The following is a 17,581-nucleotide window of genomic DNA, read 5'->3' on the forward strand; positions in this document are numbered from 1 at the left end:
AGTTTCACCCACACAGTAGCCTTTGGGACAAAAGACAGAACTATCTTTGTTACAAAGATCGCTTCCCCAATTATCACCCCTAATGTCATTACCTCACAGAAACTTACCTTTCCCCCTCACCTCCACTCTGTTCTAAAATTTGATTTGTCAATTTACATGCGTTCATTTTTTTTTTAAATTGTATCACTTTGGTATATATGGTTGTGCCGATTTTCTTCCACATATTGATCTGAGGAAGTGGGTCTGGCCCACGAAAGCTCATCACCTAATAAACCATCTTGTTAGTTCTGTCTTTTGTTTCAGCTACACCAGACTAACACGGCTGCATCTCTATCAGTAGCTATTGGGGATATTTAATGCACTAGATGAGGTATACTACATGTTGTGATAGATATGTGTAGGACCCAAGGGTCTTGAAAGGTGTGTTGTAGGGAGTGTTGATCAGTGTACTGCGGAGAAGATCTGAAACCAGATGCAGTTGTTCTGGAAGGGTCTGGTGACGCTTTGAGTTGGTGTGTCCTGGTCTGTGGGGGGTTTGCTTCTGACGATGAGCTTGGAAAGATTGGGTGTTGAATCCCCTCTTCTGGCCTTGCTCCTCAGTTAGTTCTAATTGTTACTCTTGGAATGGTTCTACTGAAATGTACTACTCAACATAAAAGAGTTTCAAAAATAGGTCTTATAGAGCCTGTGCCTCTTCAGTGAATTTGTTGCCTTAATTTTGTTGGCTAAGGTATGTTAAGGAACTATGTTGATGAGAGAATAGAATTAAAAAAAAATCTGAGGTATTAAAATTGCAGCAGTTGTTACATTGTGTAATGAACTGTGTGTGCATGTATGTTAATGTTCACACAAATACACACCATCCCAAATTTGCAGAATATAAATTTGAGACATTTAGCACCAAAAAATCCACAGACATTTATCCTTTGAGCTAAGAGGAGAATTTATTCAGCAGCAAGTAAATATCAGACTGTTATAGTCTTTAGGCCAGCCGACAAGAGATACAATGACACTAAACCAATGCATTTCATATTCAGTGGTTCCTATCAGAAATGCAGATCTTTCCATACTAGAGATGGAGATCTGTTATTTAAGACACTAGTTTCAACTTCCATAAAGAATAAATATTAGGCATTCAGGAAAGATCAAGATTCATACAAAAAAATGGAATACATACATTGGTAGAACAAATACAGAAGGAAGAGTTTTACTTCCTTTTTGTCATTAACTTTTACCAAAAGAATCAAATTTAGTTCTACTCATCTCAGGTTAGTAAAACAAAGGAAGTAGAAGGAGATATGCTATCCATCAGATTTGAGAAAAGGGAGGGATCATTTTATTTAAATTGAGTGGCAAACATTTACACCAAAATTATGTCACATGATAATCCTTATTGTTGTCAGAATGTCATATCACAATTACTGGGATCCTGGTAAACTTTTCTTGTATTGAAACACTCAATCCCTTAGTTTTTGACTTACTACTCTCATCATTAGAAGTTCAATAATAGACCCCTCTAGCAGACCTCTTTCGCTCAATCACACTTGGAGGGGTTGATCTTGGAGAAATTGACCTAATTAAGGCAACAGAAAAAGATATTAACACATGTCTGCCTTTTTATTAACTATTCAGATTAAGAAAACTCTGCAAACCAAAGCATTTACAGTACTTGTGAAATATTAGGATGTGATAATACTCTCACAGCCGAATGCATAACTTGAATTATAGAAAAAGTATATGTGAAGTGCTATAGAAGCAGCAAAATGTTCACAGGTTGAAGAATGACCCTTGGAAGGATTGCTATGGCCAATAAAAAAAAAAAAAAAAAAAAAAAAAAAACACCCACCACAATAGATGAAATACACCTCATATGAGTAATCTGTTTTACATTACTTCCAATTAATGTGGTTGCCTTAATTACCTTGACTTCTTTGTCTACAAATATTTACATAATAGAAATAATAATTGTGATTAACCTCAAGTTTTTTCCAATGAGAGGAAGAGGCAAGTGCGCACACACACACTAACTACTCAAAGTTGTTTGCTCATCTTCTTCCCCCTACAGTTGACTAGATTATTGGTTTTGGAGAAGCTGCCTTATTTCACAACAGTTTTCTTTTGGTTTGTCTCTACAACCAAAGTAGGGCTTACGTCATGTACAGTATGACTATTTTAGTAAGAGTACCTAAACTTCGCTTTGGGGAGAGGCAAGTAGTGGCAGAACACATTTACCTGCTTTTGCAATCAAGTTATACACAATGAGCCAATGTATATGCAATGTGGTATGAGTAACTCCTTGCAAAGGTTGCATTCTTTTGTTTGGGTTCACAAAATACAAGAATTGATCATATTCCCCCCATCACTAGAAGTCTGAAATATGTAAATATGTTTCATTTACACAACATTCATTTTTTCCCTTTTGAAATATGTATTTGAAAAAAAAACAGTTCATGAACTACTGTGATGAGATAGTCAATGAGCAGGCTTGCTGTTGGAAAGAATCACTATTTAGGCAAACAATTGCAGTATACATTACACTAAGCTGCATTAAAAATCTGGCTTCCATGAGGGCAAGGAATATGAGAAGTTATATAGCTTAAATCCAATGAGAAAAAGATACTCTAGTTGTAATTTTAATAGCACAGAATTAAAATAAAAAGTAGAAAACCCTTGAAAGCCAGAGAGAGCATTACAGCTTGGTAGAACCAGATGAGATAACAGAGATGCAGTCAAGGGTTATGTGCAACTGTGTTACAGCTGAACACCAGTGGCTGCTTGTATAAGTTAGCTTTGTGTGCTACTTTAATGAAAGTATAAAGCAGCATATTGAAAAGTCAACGGCACGAAGAACACAGTCATGACACCATTCACAATAGTGAATTCTTTATTAATGTTAACTGGACATGGGATAGTCAAAATATAAGCAGCTTCTCTTTGCCTTGGGTCCTTATAATGATAGCAGCCAAACACCCTAACCAGAAAAAGGCTGTTTGTGGTAAGAGAAGAAACACCACACACCTCTTTTCTAGAGAGACTAGTGTCTTTGGACAACATTTGACTCCACAAGTTCAAAGCGGGCTGTTGTATCTGCATTGTAAATACAGATCCAAAGATTTCTCTTTTTTCCATGCTATCGCAATTTTGTCCCATTAATGCGATTTAAATTATAGACCTGCTGCAGACAACTAGTCAAAACACCACATTATCTGATGAAATGCTGTATTATAATGTCAGCATGTCTGGGTTTTAACTATTCTTTCATATACTGTACTTCCTTTTTTCTCTCTCTCAGAATAGCCGTAAAAGGCATCTATCTTTAGAGCTCACTAAAGTTTCTAACAAAGGAAACCTAATACTTCATTCACTGCACAAGCGAGACTCCTGTATACCCCCCCCCCCCCCAAATCTATGTATGGATATAAACAGAATGCAGACTAAAACATTTATGATGTTTTAAACTAGAACTGGAATTTGAGGTGCAGTTAAGGAGCTAGATAAGAAAAGCACCAAATTTCTTTTAGTTAAATTAAGCTAGGTCAAGTTTATTTTTCCCTTTTAATATTTAGCTTCTTTGAATCGTAGATACAGTAGGTTTCAAATAGATGGAAGCACAATGTTTTCTGAGAGGCACATATTGGCCTTTGCATCTGCCAAATTATTTGCAATTGCAAATGCTCATTAAATTCTTTATACTTTCTATAGCACATTCTTACTGGACTAATTTATTCAGCTTCAACAATATACATGGCAAAACTAACAGAAATCCAGGGTCACAACAACTCAGTAGCAAAGCTGGGACTAGAACTTTTATTCCTACCCTTCCAAGACTGCATTTTAAATTACTTCCTCTGGTGATTTCCTTGCAGAGGGAGGATATAACATTAGCTATAAACACAGCAACTGCTTTCTTTAAAATTCACTGCTTTAAGACTAGAGATTTGTTCTTTTGGGGCCTGATCAGGAAAAACCTCACATGGACAATTCTACTCAACACAAGAGAGATTATTCATCTTAATAAGGACCAGCATGATTTAGCCTCATTTCTTCTCACTCTCCTCCTCACCCCAAGACTATAACGAAAGAGACTACAATTAGCCACATTTATCCCTGGAGTGGGAGAGTTTCCAACAAGACACAACATGCTAAGCGTTGTCAAATAGAAAATAAATATTCCTCGCTCAGAAGATATAAGGATAGAGCAATAGAGGGATTTACAACATGCAAAATTAAGAAAATCTCAGAGGGGTAGCCAAGTTAGTCTGTAAATGGAAAAACTTTACTAATAGTCTAGCAGCACCTTAAAGACTAACAAAACATGTAGATAGTATCATAAGCTTTCATGGGTGCAACCCAGTTCCTCAGATGACTGGAGTATTAAAAATCCAGATCCAAGAATAAATAAGGAGGGGGTGGGGAGGAGAGGAAAAGAAAAAAAAATAGTGAATTGGATTGTTCAAGTTACAATAAAGGTGCAAATTGTTCTTATCAACCTCTTGTAACTTGAACAATCCAATTCATTTTTTCCCTCTTTCTTCTTTTCTCTCCTTTCACCTTCTCCCCCTCCCGCCTTCCCAGGACTTTTAATACCCCAGTCATCTGAGGAACTGTGTTGCACCCATGAAAGCTTATGATACTATCTAAATGTTTTGTTAGTCTTTAAGGTGCTGCTAAACTAAATAGTATTAGACCATGTTTTGATCGTACAAAATATTTATACTCCAGAAGGGCTTTTTATTGTTATTATCCTCAGACTTTAATCCAAAGAGTGCACTGTGTACTTCAGACAAATTCAAAGCAGTTGACATATTTTAAATGCAAAAAAGTGGGTTTTTTTTAAATAAAAATCTTGCTTTGTATAAAGCTTTATGGAGCATTTCACCTTTTCAAAGTTTACCAGATAGTCTTTTAGGTTTGGTAAGCTATTAGATAGCTTGTCATTAAATACCCCATTTGCTTCATTTTCCATCATTACTTCCATCACAATTTCTATCACTGATCTTTGATATGGACTTAGATCAAGACAACCATTTTTCTCATATCTGAGCCAGGATTCTAATTCCAATACAGGCAGTCCCCGAGTTACGCGGATCTGACTTACGTCGGATCCGCACTTACGAACGGGGCTCTCTCACCCCAGAGCTTTCAGGCAGCGGGACCGCCCAGAGCGCAGCGGTCCTGCCACCTCGACCTCAGGGGCGAGAAAAGCTGCTCCGGGTGCCCCTGGTCTGCTGGGGACCGTCTCCAGCAGACCAGGGACACCTGGAGCAAAGCCGGGGAGGCGGAGGGATCCCGCGCCTCTGAGGCTTTGCTCCCCGTGTCCCTGGTCTGCTGGGGTGGGGGCGCAGCTAGTGCGCCCCCTCCCCCCAAGCAGACCAGGCTTTTGTTGTGGACCCTGGGGTAGAGCAGCTGGGGTGCTGCCGGGTTGGTCCTGCAGGGACCACCTGGCAGCCCAGCTGTTCTGTCCCAGGCTCGAGATTCAGCCGCTGTTGAAACTGATCAGTGGCTGATTCCAGGAAGCTGGGGTCAGAGCAATTCTGCCTCCAGCTCCCTGTAGTCAGCCCCTGGTCAGTTTCAGCAGCAGCGGCTGAATCTGGAGCCAGTTCCGACTTACATACAAATTCAACTTAAGAACAAACCTATAGTCCCTATCTTGTACATAACCCGGGGACTGCCTGTATAGTCAATGGGAACATAGATAGTGTCTTTACTGGGCGCAGAAAGAGATCCTCACAAATTAAAATGAATATGACCTAAGTTAAAAATTTCAGTTATATTCACCATATGAAACATCACTCTGAAAGAAGCCACATAGATGTGTACTCAATATTTTTAAACAATCTTTCATAATCTTCTCACAGGCAGTATTGCAAAGTGAAAACTGATGAGTTTGCATAGAGCATTTACATGCACTAGTATAAAATGTCTGCTCCTTGCTAAACTAAGGGGAAATGCATCCACATGTTGATTGTAGTAGTCAAGACATGAGACTAAAATGGATTTCAGAAGAGGGGACTTCATATAATTATTTATTATGACTAACAATGCAATTCAGTGGTCATCAATAAGTCAACAACATTAACAATCTGACATATCACAGTGATTTCCTAATAGAGAGAAAGACCTATTTTTCAACACTATCCCTCATCTTTCTGAGATTTCTTGCCAGATCTTGACAGAGTTCCCTTGCCATCTTTCTGAGATCTCACTACATTTTAACTATTCAGACTTTTAACTTTCAGAGGCTATTGGTGCAGTACCATGGATGGGGCTCCCTTAAAAGTAATTCATACCTTAACAAAATCTCGGTCTGCTCTGAGTCACTGCCAGGTGCCCTTAGAGTAAATGCTGATTTTGGTCTACAGTAGTGGGATTTTCAAGAGTATCCACAATTGACCTTGCTGAAGTCAACAGTAGAACTTCCACTGCGTTAGGAAAAGGCTACCTAGGCCAACACTAGGCACTTTTGCAAATCCAGAAGGCAGCAAAGGCCCATAGCAGCTTTTTACCTATGAACGGTCCCAACGATTGAACTAGCTAAGAAGCTCCTGATAAAAAGCCCCTATATGTTTAGGAGCTGGAGGCCAACTAACTCTAATTTGCTTCCCTCCATTGGCCTTATAAAGGTCATGTTTGCTGGCATTCAAAGATGTATATGTCTCAAATGTTTGCTGTAAAACTTTAGAAGGGGTGGCATGATACACTAAGGGACTGTTATTGAGAATTTTATTTTAATTCAAATCTCTCAGTCAATGTGCTCCAATTCATGGGGTAATCATTTGCTTCACATCACTTCACTGTGTCAAGCAAACCATAAACCCACATTAAAATCACCACGACGGCTTCTCCCTCCACCGGAGAATCCTCTTATGTCACAACTCTTCTCCCAGCCCCACCAACATGGCCACTAGCATGAGAGATAGGGACAGGGTCCAACTGATGCCTTGATGTCAGAACATATCCCAGCCCCATGAACAGCTGGGCTTATGTTAGAGAAATCTTAAGGTGTTCCTGTAACTTATACTAGGGAATGAATCAGCCCTAGGATTGAGGGTGCACAAAAAGGCATATTCGAATACAACATTTTAAAAAATTGACCAGAAAAAAGCATCTACAGACTTCTGGTCGCCTTCATAGAGAATAGGAGTAGACAGCAGAACTCCCACTGGCTACGGTTGCAGCAGGATGGTTGAACTTAAAACAACACCTGAAGTCACAGAACTACCTATTTCTAATCCTTCTGTAGCATTCTGCTCTCTTTCCAATGATTTTGTCACTTCCCTATACACAAGTAGTCGGATACAAAGAAAAATGTTTTTTATAATAAAACCATGACGGTGCTTTGAACTCATGGCTTTTTTATTCCCCCTTGGACTGTTTTCATGGCTAATTTTTAATGGATTTACTTTTCTATGCAAGTTCTGATAACTTCTTTCCTTTTTCTAAACACCCAATGGGATTTCATTTCATTCTGAACATTGTACAATTACCAGAGAGCTAATAATGAAATATTGTATCATCATTTATTATATCCTGCTGTTTCATTCTATTTATTGTATTAAGTTCAGAAAAAAACAGCTTAATACCAAATTAAAAATGTGCCAAAACAAGACACAGTAGGGTATCAAGTATATTCAAGCAGATGTAGACTGAGCTCTGGAGTGTGCACACAAAGTCTCTAAACATTTTAAAAAATAGCTTGCAAAAGACAAGACTTTATTGCATGTGGGTGGGTATAAGGATTAACAAAAGCCTGATTCAATAATAGATTTTTTTCTTAACTGTAGAAAAATTGTTCTAGGAGATCAACTGAACATACAAATTTTAACACAAAGGCAAAGGATTATTTGTTACCAATGCAGCCAAAAATCTATATTCAGGCAGGACTGTATTTAGTTTGTTCAATATACAACATTGTGAACCTGCCTGCTAAAAAGCCTCTACAAGTCTATTTGATTTGGGTAATGTGAAACCATTCTGCTGCTTGCTATAGTCAAAATCTCTCTAATGCACTCCATCTCTCTGCACTTACATATAGAAGGAAGTGTCCTAAACTTTCAAGCCCTTAAATTTGTAAACATCCTGAGGAACAAATGCTAATAACTTCCTTGCATGGTCAAATAGCAAACTACAGGTTTCAGAGCTTTTTGATGGGAGTTAAGGCAAAAAGCAGCATGTCAGGGCTGCTGATTTGTTTGCTTTCTTCACTGTCAACCAGAATGCTCAAGGAACTGGAGAGGACAAAGTTAGAGGAGGTCTACTGCAGCTGTGCTTCCTAAACATTGTACAGTATGAAATCTATGGCAGAGAAAGATGGAAAATGTTTTCAACTGACAGTAGAGATAATTTCTGTATTAATTACTTTTAATCAATTCACTGCAGATGTTCTGAACAGAACAGCCACAAATTAATAATCTGTGTATCATACTGCTTATCTCAGACTTATTCTTTTTTGAATAACAGCTTTTGAAAGCTGCGGATTTTAACAAATTTTACTGTTCTTGACACAGAGAAAAATAGTACCAAACGTCTCGTGTTCCTGTGACTGTGGGAACCTGGATCTGATTGTGGAGGAGATAATCAGAAATATGCATTTGCAGTCATCTTCACGGATCTAGCCAAATCCACAGAGGCCACTCTCCATTTGTGCTTTGGTGTCGTACAGATGTTGTCTATTGATTCCCTAATGCAGAGCAGGCAGTTTTGTTGTTGTTTCTTTAAACTAGATATAACAAAACTAAAATAATGGGCATTAGAATTCAATAAGGAAGAGCAGCCAAAGTTAAATGTAATCAGGATGCAAATGAGTATTCCTCACAGAAACACAAACCAAACCAAAACCAAACCAAAAACAAACACCAGCTAGAAGTGTATATGTAATCATTTCCCCAGTTTGCCTTTTATAACATATATATTTATAGAGAGCCTTGAAAAACAACATTTTGCAACACATAGTAGGGGTAGCCTTCATGAATCCTTACCCCAGTCACACCTTCTCCAAGATATTCCTATAGTTGGTCACCAGACTTCTCTCCATGGATCTGTCTAGACCGCAGGGTTTTTTTGAAAAAAAGTAGCCTTTTTTCGAAAAAACTTCACCTGCATCTAGACTACAGCCACGTTCTTTCGAAATTAAATCGAAAGAACGCAGCTTTTCTTTCGACGGCGGTACGCCTCATTTCACGAGGAAGAACGCCTTTTTTTGAAAGTGCTCTTTTGAAAAAAGGCGTTCAATACAAACAGGGCTTTTTTTGAAAGAGAACATCCAGACTGCCTGGGTGCTTTCTTTCGAAAAAGCGGTGTGCTTTTTTGAAAGTACTGCTTACAGTCTAGATGCTCTTTTTCGAAAGACTTTTTTGAAAGTATCTTTCAAAAAAGCCTCTTTCGAAAGAGGCTTCCAGTCTAGACAAAGCCCATATGGGAACACAGTTGTCATCCCTTGCTGCTTCTCAAAGGTCCCTCTCCTCCAAAAAGTGCATTATTTGGTTGTGGAAATGTAGCAACTCTAGCAGCAACCTTTGGTAGCATTTGGACAGTTTTAGTCAGGTGAAAGTCATGTCATATCCTAGTTTATCAGCTACCCCTCACTTGCTAATGCAGTGAAAAAAAAGTGCACCACAGAAAACATAGGATATCCCACATTGTCCCTTCTCCCATTGTAACCAATTACATTCATTCTATTGTGATCTCAAACCAGAGTTTCCAAGGAGAGTTAAGTAAGAAAATCGGCAACAGTGTTACTATTACATATTTTTATAGCTTGTTTTGGGATTAGACAGTCATTTGCACGTGGAACAAATACAAACTCCACCTGTACTATTGAGGGTTGTTTACCTCTAACACTGAACCTATGCCATGAATCTTAGGCTATGTCTACACTACAATGATCTACCTACCTTTTCCTGATAGTTTCTTCGTAAGAGGCTTTTCCGAAAATTGGCCCATCTACAATGGGCCAAATTTCAGAAAAGCCTGCTCTTTCAGAAGAGCCCTTCTTCCTCATTGGAGTAGGAAGACAGGGCTTCCAAAAGAGTGTGTATGCTCTTCCGCTTTTTTTTGTGGAAGAGCAGATGGGTTCCCTGGATGCAGCGGAGTTTTTCCTGGGATACCTCTGGTATCCTGGAAAAAATCCATAGCGTACACAGCCTTAGAGTAAAAAATAGGTCACATACATGGATCATACACATTGTTTTACTAGAGAAATAAGTTTGTGAGATAGTGATTTTTCAGTACTTTCTTTTTAACAGGACCACCTACCTATTTGCTAGAAGGAAGTAAAAGTCTACTCATTCCTTATATACCAGCCCTATTTATATATCTTTATTCCTTAGACTGAAGCGAAATGGATTTAGAATACTTAAGCAGGTTATATTGAGCAAAAAAAAATACTTGAACATTCAATGGAGGTTTACATTTTCAGCCACTACAATCACACACCTAGATACAGGCAACTGCATACAATGGATCCGGCGAGTTATCAACTATGCCTAATGCTCTTTCTGCTAGAGGCAGATTTTGTGACTCTGGTTTCCTTGCTGAACTGCTCCTTTGAGGACTGCCCAGCTGGAGACAATACAAACCCCCAGAGGGCCCATTATTTGGCTTGGTTCTTGTCCACATCACCTGAGAGCTGTCACTTCCACATGGAGATAAAGAAACCATATGGAAAAATGAGCAGAACAAAAAAAAAAAAAAAAAGTGATAGACAGATTGTTAAAATGACTACTGTTGTCCGGGTTGCCAGAATAAGGATGATTATTTACACCTTAACTAATTTAATAAGGAGATTAATTGCAGGGGGTGGGTAAGTTCTCTTGTCCACAGAGGTAGCCCACTGAGGGTATGTCTACACTACCCTCCTAGTTCGAACTAGGAGGGTAATGTATGCATACCGCACTTGCTAATGAAGCCCGGGATTTGAATTTCCCGGGCTTCATTAGCATAAGCGGGGAGCCGCCATTTTTAAATCCCCGCTGCTTCGAACCCCGTGTAGCGCGGCTACACGGGGCTCGAACTAGGTAGTTCGGACTAGGGTCCTATTCCGAACTACCGGTACTCCTCGTTTCACGAGGAGTAACGGTAGTTCGGAATAGGACCCTAGTCCGAACTACCTAGTTCGAGCCCCGTGTAGCCGCGCTACACGGGGTTCGAAGCAGCGGGGATTTAAAAATGGCGGCTCCCCGCTTATGCTAATGAAGCCCGGGAAATTCAAATCCCGGGCTTCATTAGCAAGTGCGGTATGCATACATTACCCCGCTAGTTCGAACTAGCGGGGTAGTGTAGACATACCCCCCAATACTTCCGTTTATTGTATAAAACATGCCTGAAATAGCAGGCCCAGGCCTCAGCTGGTATAAAGTCACTATAGCGCCACTGAGTTCAATTTACACTACCTGAGAATTGGGCCCTGATCATCATTCATTTGAGGTCATTATTTTTGGAGATAGGATTGTAATTTATATTTTTAAATCAGAGACAAAGGCTGAAAAATGTAAGGATTGATAACACTCAAAACTCTGCCTTCTCTATGAAATAGCTGAAGGTCTGGTTCAGTGAGCGTCAGTTCAGCAGTTCTCCATGTTTGACACAAAAGTTCTTGGCCAGAAGTACATGTGTGGAACACAATGTTAAACCAAGCTCAAGTAGCCTGCTCAGGTTTCCATAAAAGTAGTTTTGAAATCCACCCCTCCTCCTCCTTTCTGAATTACTTTTAAATCAATTATCTGTAAAATGGAATGACAATGAAAGAAAATACATTGCAATCAAAGCCTTGAGTCCTCCCCAGCATTATGAGAGACAGTCCTTTGGGAAGGCCCCTGGCATTCTAGCATACCAACTTGACTTGTATTTTAAAAATGAAGGCTTGTAATTTGATGCAGAAATGGAAGATGTATGCAATAACCACCAGTATTACTTATTTTGCCATAGTATTCAGTTATGTTCTACTGTCCCTTTTAAGTTTTCAGTATTCTCAATCGATAATTGCCTCAGAAAAGTTGGGGATGTGGGGAATGGGAGGAGAATGAAGAGGGAAGCTGTAGGTTTTGGTATCTGAGTAGTTTAATGAGGCTTTTGGCACCAGGGGAGGCAGTTTGGAACTGTTGGATTTACATGCCAGCTGGATGTTGAGGCTGAAAAATCATCAGTAAAAAACAGTTAATGCTGACATTTTAAAATATACATATTTAGATGCCAGAGTAAACAATCAATTGAGATAAAAATAAGGCTGTTCGCTTTCACTCCTTGCGGACTTCTTGTTTCAGATTGTTTGCAAAATCAGGACAAAGCACTGCACAGGTTTGTTCTAGAGTCCCTGTATCAAAAGTTACCTTTCAACCAACAGTTGTTGCTGCTGTTTATTTGTTTTATAAAGTTCTCTTTATAACAGCTCTATAGCAAGTGATGGATTGTGTGGCAAATTTCACAACGGCACAATTCATAGGAAACCGCATATAATTTATTGTAGGGAGGGAAAGCAATACCCCTCTTGATCACGTTTCAAGGCAACTAACTCAATAATTCATGCAGGTTACCAGGGAAGATATTCAATAACAGCAACTTCACATGTCATTTTCTTTAAATCATCTCCTCCTCCTTGAAGTGATGGCATTAGGAATTTACTACAGACTGCCATAGACAGGGACTGCATCCTGCAGCCAATCACACAGTGATTCAATCCTGGTACCATTGTACATCTCTGCATCTAGAATCTGGCAGAGAGATAGACACTTTAAAGAGACTGTATCTTATACTACTTTTATAAAATAGGCTCAAATAAAGTGCAAGTATGAATGAGAAGCACATTAGGTCCTGAGCTCCAAAAACACCACATTAAAAATGAAAGAATTTGAAATGCATTGAAACAAATCCAGGGAAGAAAGCCACAGCCAGCAGACTGCAGCCTAAATACATACTTCAATGTATAACTAAGTATCAGACAAATCTAGAAATATTACGCACCGAATTACTTTAATTATTTTTTATGACATTATATTTATGCTTAGGGATGTGTCTAGACTACATGGCTCCGTCGACAGAGCCATGTAAACTAGTTTACCCGTCATAATCAATGAAATGGGGATTTAAATAATCCCCGCTTCATTAAAATAAAAATGGCCGCCATGCTGTGCTGACGATCAGCTGATCCGGCACAGCATGGCAGTCTAGATGCGGCACGGGCGACAAGGGAAGCCTTTGTCAACCACTCTGGTATGCCTCTTAGATGCTAAGAACAGGTTCGTTTATTACATTTAAATTAAAACAAAGCAAGTCAGATTCAGCATTCCAAACAGGGGCTTTGGGGCAACAGAGACCACCATAACATCTTTGTTAGTGTTGCTGCAGCTGAAAGTGAAGGTGGAATCTATAAGAGGACATATTTTAAAAAGTTTGGCATGATAGGAGCTCATTTATGCTTTCTATCAGTTTGAAATTCAATGCCTTTTTTAAAAAATAGTGATTATAGACATACAATTTGCAGAGGCAGAAATGGAAGCCATTACTCAAACATTTGATCTGATATTTTCTGGGGAAAAAACCTGGACATGTACTCCAGGTGACAGTTATAGCAAAGTATAATACTTTTTGACTCAGACCCCTTTTTACTTGTGTTTTACAAATGTCTGTTATTAAACTGATTACTATAAAGTATCAGTAATGCTCTTCCTACCCAGATTCCCATCCAGCTTGATGGGTAGAGCACAGCTTAACTCTTACTTCAGCTTCTCAAACACTCACAAAATTCTCCTTTTAATGTTCACCTTATTCTCTTGGAAGGAAAAGAGGCGACAGGAAGAACATCCATTGGCAAAATGAGAGTCACAATCTTCAGATACCATTGGGCACAGCTAATGTAATATCGACTCCTATTCAAGTAAGCAACTTATCTTAATAAGGAAATCAGAGAGGGCTTATGAGCCTGTTTCTGTTATCCACCCCAGGGGACCTCTGTTCTACACCATAACTTTGGCTTAGAGAGCTAGGTCTTTTGGCTCAGGCCAGAGAGGTTCATGCTTCTCCATCTTATGGCTGGAGACAGGCATAAATCTGAAAAACCCCAAAAAATAAGAATTGGGGAAATAAAGAAAATGTTATCTGGATCTGCATTTGAATCGTGCAAATGGCACCTACATTAACAGCCTGAACCAAAACAGGTCCAAAGGCTGCTTCAAATTCAGATAGAACTTCATGCTTTGAACTTTTTTCTCTGCAAATTACTTGTTATGAAGCCCAGCTTCCAATTGGAAAACAACAAAACACCTCACTCAAGTCAAGATAAGGGGGCAATTGAAATTGAACAAGAAGAACAACAAGTAACTATCCATGTTGAAAAAAAAGACATTTTATTTAAAGCACCTGTCACTTATAATGAAGTACAGAGTCACTGATAACCTCAAAAGAACTTGTAGTAGTTAATTGGAGTCAAAGGGTAGGTCTACACTGCAAGCTTCTTTCGGAATAAGCTTTTCTGGAAGAAATCTTCCAGAAAAACTTATTTCAAAATAAAGCATCCACACTACAGGGAAGCCTCCAAATTAGTCTAAGGCAGGCTTCCCTGATGTGAACACGCTACCTTGACTTAGAGCCCTAGGAGGCACTGGGGAGGAATAACTTCAGAATGGCCCTGACGAGGAGCTGTTTCAACATAGCAGCAATGGAGCATCTACACACCCTCTTCTGAAAAAGCTTTTTCAGCAAAGGGCTTATTCCTCATACCGCTCATAAAGCAGTCCCTTATTTCGACTTTGTCAAAATAACACAATTGTAGTATGGATGCTAGTATTTTTTTTTCCAGAATAACGGCTGTTATTCCGTAAAAAACGGTGCACTGTAGATGTACCCAAAGCAATGGAACCAAAGAATCCCGTATCAGATCATTCCATTGAGGCTACTATTCAAAAGACTCAAGGGAGGCACAGATTCATTGACAAAAAACATCTCTCTTCCCTTCACTGTAAAATCTCAAGATTAACACCTAATTTAAAAGAGCTGGTTGGAAAATTTCAGCACTACAAGATTTCCATGGATAAACAAGAGCTTTCACCAAATTCTCTCTCCTTTTTTCTGAGCAGCTGCCATATTTAGATATTCCCCATTTCAGTGCTGCCTCTCAGAGTCTCTTGGCTGCCTCCAGTTATGCCCATCTGTTACAATGGCAGTGCGCCTAGTTTGAAGCAGTTTGCTCCATTTCTTCAAAGATAGATGCTAATCTGACACTGGGTTAGATGGATAGATGACAATGAAGTGCCAATTTGTAACATGAAGGTCCTCTCGGAGACAGCTCTGCCCTATTGCTACCGTGTTTCTTGTCCATGAAATTATATCTGCTGATGTGTACATGAAACCTGCCCTCAGAAAAAGTTAGCCATGATCTGACCCTGCACTATAATTCCATCTACCAGTGAAACAGGTAGTATCCCAGCCAAAAGTGAGATGAAACTGTGAGATCTCAATGTGTGTCAGACACTTCAGTCTATATATGGAGTGACTGTCTTCACATATACTGTGCAGGTAACCACTAAAACCAAGAAGGACTGATTCGGATGCTATCAAGAGTTAATGGCCCTAATCTTGTCCATCAGCTGCATGGTCAGGCCCCTACCACACACTCCCCACTAATTACTCCAAACTACTCATTAGCAAGTGTGCAGCACAGATGTGTGAAGCTTCAATACATTTTGAAGGTGGCAAGCGTAGGGAAGGGTACACGAGTAAAAATGGAGAGGAGAGAGAAGAGAGGAAGAAAAGTGACAGATGTTAAATGAGGAAATATCCCTCAAGCTCCCATTGCCCTTCAACTCTTGTTTTCTAAGTAGAAGTGGGAATAATCTTAGGTTCTGACTCCTACCAATACATTGTTACCAGTACCAAACTAAGTGATCGGACAACAAAATGGCAAATGAAATTTAATGTTGGTAAATGTAAAGTAATGCACATTGGAAAAAATAATCCCAACTATAAATACAATATGATGGGGACTCATTTAGCTACAACTACTCAAGAGAGAGCTCTTGGAGTCATTGTGGATAGGTCTCTGAAAACATCCACTCAGTGTGCAGCATCAGTCAAAAAAACAAATAGAATGTTAGGAATCATTAAAGGATAATGAATGAAACAGAAAATATCTTATTGCCTCTATATAAAGCCATGGTACGCCCACATCTTGAATACTACATACTATGTGGTCGCCTCATCTCAAAAGAGATATACTAGCATTGGAAAAAAATCAGAAAAGGGCAACAAAAATGATTAGGGGTTTGGAACAGGTCCCATATGAAGAAAGAGTAAAAGGAATTGGACTTTTCAGCTTAGAAAAAAAGGACACTAAGGGGGGATATGATAAAGGTCTATAAAATCATAACTGGTGTGGAAAAAGTGAGTAAAGAAGAGTTATATATTTTTCCCATAATATAAGAACTGGGGGCCACCAAATGAAATTAATAGGCAGCAGGTTTAAAACAAACAAAAGAAAGTTTTTTTTCCATGCAGCTCACAGTCAACCTGAGAAACTCCTTGTCAGAGGATGTTGTAAAGACTGGGACATTAACAGGGTTCAAAAAAGAGCTAGATAGATTCATGGAGGTTAGGTCCATCAATGGCTATTAGCCAGGATGGGTAAGAATGGTGTCCCTAGCTCCTGTTTGTCTGGAAATGGGTGACAGGAGAGGGATCACATGAGATTTACCTGTTGTGTTCTCTCCCTCTGGGGTATCTGGTACTGCCCACTGTCAGCAGACAGGATACTGGGCTACATGGACCTTTGTTTTGACTCAGCATGGACGTTCTTATTTACTGAAGAATATTTATTTGGCACTTCAATGGTACCAACGTTCTCAAACAAACATTTTACATGAATTAATGACTCAATTTCCTAACCTTACCAAGTAAAATGTAAAAAAGCAAAGGCTACTAGGACATCTGGTCTCTTGTAAACTCACAATGAAATATACTCCTTTTCCACCCAAATATTTGGGAAGGGGGAATAACTGCCACTGGGAACATGGGATAAATGGTAACGCTGCTGCATGCCCAGGGGATCAGAGGAGGAACTGACAATGCTGCTATCTGACATAAAACTATGTCATAAGCTTCAGGGGGTAGCAGAGTTAGTCTGCACAGGAAGAAACAAATTGCTTAGTAACACTTTATAGACTAACAAAACATGTAGATGGTATCATGAGCTTTCGTGAGCACAGACCACTTCTTCAGATTACCTGAGTTTTGAGTTTAGGATGTACAGACCCCAAAATGTGCTACCACACCATTGGTTGTTTGTGTCAGAGTTTGTTGTATACTTCATATTCCTTCTACTTCATATTCCTTCTTTCTCCAATATGAAAGTTGGGTGAAATCCTGGCCTCACGGGTGACATGCCACGTACAGCAAAGAGATCAGAATCTCATTCTAAATCACTTTCTTGATGTAAATTTACAGGCATATTAAGAAAATGATACATTGCAAATATCATTTAGCCCAGGTTTGAAATATTTTCCCCATTCCATTCTCACACCAATTTCTACAAAAACAGGTTTCCCGACATTCAGTAATCCCTTTAACACATTTTTCAGACACAGACTTCCATGTG

General features: G+C 39.2%; 1 long non-coding RNA gene across 2 annotated transcripts in view; it reads right to left on the bottom strand.

Annotated features, from left to right (window-relative positions):
- Positions 1–1,307: 1,307 nt before the first annotated feature.
- The window catches only part of LOC142830599 (uncharacterized), a 64,211-nt gene continuing 47,937 nt past the window's right edge, over positions 1,308–17,581 (bottom strand). For both annotated transcript variants that reach the window (XR_012905980.1, XR_012905981.1), the window contains exon 3: positions 1,308–1,573. This is a non-coding gene — a long non-coding RNA (uncharacterized LOC142830599). The remainder of the gene's footprint in view (positions 1,574–17,581) is intronic.

The sequence above is a fragment of the Pelodiscus sinensis genome, chromosome 9 (genome assembly GCF_049634645.1).
Source record: "Pelodiscus sinensis isolate JC-2024 chromosome 9, ASM4963464v1, whole genome shotgun sequence".
Classification (NCBI taxonomy): domain Eukaryota; kingdom Metazoa; phylum Chordata; order Testudines; family Trionychidae; genus Pelodiscus; species Pelodiscus sinensis.